Source organism: Capsicum annuum, chromosome 9 (genome assembly GCF_002878395.1).
Source record: "Capsicum annuum cultivar UCD-10X-F1 chromosome 9, UCD10Xv1.1, whole genome shotgun sequence".
In the NCBI taxonomy this organism is placed as follows: domain Eukaryota; kingdom Viridiplantae; phylum Streptophyta; class Magnoliopsida; order Solanales; family Solanaceae; genus Capsicum; species Capsicum annuum.
The window spans coordinates 171,786,902-171,790,621 of NC_061119.1; positions in this window are offsets into that span (position 1 = coordinate 171,786,902).

Below are 3,720 nucleotides of genomic sequence, written 5' to 3' on the forward strand. Positions count from 1 at the left end.
CGCCCTTCATGATACATAGATAAAAGTATAAACTTAGGGGATTCCCATGTATCCCACAAGTATATAGTCACCATGACCAACCCTCATGTCGGGAAACATGAGTTTCTAGTGTCAGTCCATTGAACTCACACCTTCACAGTTAGCTATCACAACCTGCCATTATTGCCTAATTAAAACCTTTCGCACATAACCAAATCACCAATTCCAGAAGTTTAATTACCAAGGCATTATAAAGTGGTATCGTCTTACCGACTATAGCTTGCAAGCAATTTAATTAGCCAAAACTTTGGGGATTCCCATGTACCCCACGTGATTTACAATTAAACCAAAGCCATGGCCACGAAGTTCCTTCCAATCCATTTAAAACTATTTAAACCAATTTGGGTTCCATTACCTATTATGCAATGCAAAGTTTTCAATAAAAGTCAAACTATGTGACAAACCATTCTCATATGCATTTTAACAAACACGTTGAGGGCATACAGGTTCCAAAACCAAGAACCAATTAACCATTCCCATGCAACCACATATTCAAACCAACATTGAAACATGAAAACCCATAAATAAAACATGGGAAAACATTGTCTAACCACTAGTAACCAAAATCCCCAGCATGTATTTCAAAACCCAAAACATACAATAATAATACCCTAAAAACCATCCATGAAAAACATGTTTTTAGTTTGAACTAACAATGAGGAAGGAGTAACATGCCTTAGACAACAAGAAAGATGGATAAAACACCCCCCCCCCCCTCCCCCTGTTGGAGCCCTTATTGACTATCTTGAAGAAAACCCTAGCCTTTCTTGAACCAAGAGCTTTGAGAGAGATTTTGAGTGTTTTGAGAATGCTTGATTAAGAAATAAAGGTTTAATAAAGTCCCAAATATGTTTAATGTCATGGGGTCAAAAGAAGTTAAGAGGGGAAATGTCTAGAATACCTCCAACTGAAACTATAAAAATTACCGCAGGAGGGTAAGGTTTGGACCCCTTACTCGTGCCCACATCATACGAGGGTTACCCTAAACTCATACCTTGATCAGAATATTAGACACCACATACCATCCACCATATAACTCTCCTTACCCGACTTGTACCCATAACATATGAGTAGTTCCCATAGGTCGTATCCAAGACAGAATCAAAGGGGTTGGACACTGGACAATGTACGACTTTACTGTACCACTCGTACCCTATCCTCATGGCTCATGGTGAGACATTCGTACTTAGAACTAATTCAAGTCACTAAGTTTTAGATTAAGTGAAGGATCAACCCAACAACCCATCACCAACCATACGACCCGTACCATCAAACTGTAACCATAACAGAAACTTGACTACCAAACACTAAACATCCTACGAGTTGGGTCACCTGACCCGTACCCTCACCATAAGAATTGTATAGTGAGTTATATGATCAATAGAGAGCTAACAACTCAAGAAAGTTTCAAGGGCTAAAACCCAGGGTGTTTACCTATGCACCCCTATGACAGTCATCCTAAACTTAGGTGATTTTTCTGAGTTGAGGTACACAATGTCTTAAGAGGGACATGGGCCAAACATGTTCATTGTAAGTACAGATAGAAAAATTATTAGGCTAATAAAAGAAGATGGTCAATTAAGGATCATTATCAGGATAAAAAAACTGATTTCATTTGGTTGGGTGTTTAGGGTAAAATTTAACTTATTCAAGAACAACCTATGATTCTATCCTAACCAACTATCCTACAACCTAGGAAAAACTAATCGGGCAAGTTTTGTATTACACACAAAGTGAACTCAGTAAACAATCTCACACCCACATAGCACAGGGTTACACCATTAACTACTAACCTATCTAGTTCATGCATTACTATGCTATATTTATTCTGCCAATAATCCTAATGCTATAACAAGAATAGCTTCCTAACTCACCCAAGGTAGAATCCCATAAAATTTATAATATGCATGTTAGAATCATCAGTAGGAAGGACAAAAAACACCTCTTTAAAATTTAGCTTCTAGATATTAGACTCATGATGTCGAACTTAGTGCCTTAAGTTAATTATGTTGGAAGGATTACACCTCTTTCAATTTTCTCTATACAACCCAGGTCTTTCTCTAGGTCTTCATAAATAGAAAGATATTGTTGGAGAGTATGTTGACCCTTATTTATTCTCAATCTATCCCTCTTATCAAGCATAGCAAAATGATTTGCATCTTTTTGTATAGCCTTCTCTTCCTTGCTATCCACCTGATATCTGCTTGCCTAGTATTTTTCTCATCCATTAGCCGAGTAGTAACTTGTTTCGTAGTTTCTTGACCATCATGTTGGTGTATTAGTTGATTCAAAATTGCATGGTCATCATTAACCTCCTCAATAAGGGATCTTTAATCACAAAATTCTTTGTTAATCATTCTTCAATTTTGTCTTAAAACTCTCTCAATCTCAATATCAAGCAGAATTAGATGATTTTCTTGACTCCAAGTATTATACATACAGTGTTGTGTTCCCTAGAAACAGTAAAAAAGTAAACTCAGCAAATGAAACCAACAACCCGACAAATAAAATCAATCAACTCTGAAACCATATTCCCCATCAATGATGCCAAAATTTGATATCTCCCAAATTATACCTCATAGAAAGTATAAAGCGGTCGCCTAATCAAATATAGAAACCAACTAGGTGGAGTTGATCCTACTGGGAAAAGGTTAAAATTCTATCAAGTGTTTGTCTAAGAAACTGGAAAATAAGTTAGGAGGGTTATATGAAAAAGAGAAATAGTAACAATTGATGATTTTGAGTTTGTGATCAATATGAGAAAAGCACTAAATTTTGAACCCCGTGACTTTATAACTGCATAGGTTTCTCATACTAGCAAACTATTGTGGTGCATTGCCTGTAAAATCTAGGAAGAACGACTCATCTTAATATCTCTCAACCTTAGTTATATGAATTTCACTCTTCTTATCTAGGTCTTTATGTGTTGCACTTTTAACCCTTGTTATTGATCTCAGATTAACACTCCCTGCTACAACTCGAGTTATTGGATGAAGGTTGATAACTTTGAATTTTCTGTTGTTATCTTTTTCCTAATTTTGCTTCTCTCACAAGAAAATCTAGAATATAGGCAAGTTCTTACTGTTTGCAACCATTAGAAAATAGTCATAACAAAGAAAATACCAATACATGCAAGTACTCTGGTATAGAATTTTCCCCACACTTAATCTATTTTATTAATTCGGCATGTGAAAGTTCTTTTATATGTTTCACGCAAAAATCAAGAAGGTAAAGGCAGCACTAGCTAAATGGAGTAAGGATACTTTTGGGGATTTTTTTAGACAAATTGCTACCTTAAAGGATGTGATTAAGGCAAAATTAGTTTGAGATATACTCAACTCCGGAGAATAGAACATACTTGAGTAGGGTAGAGAAAAGTTGAAGACGTTCATGTACATCGATAAATAATATTGGAAGCAGGACGCTGGTATGAAGTAGTTCAAATATGGGGACAGAAATACCAAATTCTTTCACTCTTATGTGAAAGATAGGAGGAGTAAACCTCATATAGTAGATATTCAGATAGCATAAGGTGATATGGTTAATTTACTAAGAATATAGGGGAAGATGCATTATTATTTTTTGCTGCACAGTTTAATAAAGATGTCAGGAGTGAAGATTTTAGCATGCTAAAGTATATTCTTAAACTGATTTCAGATGATCAGAATAAGGTGATGACTG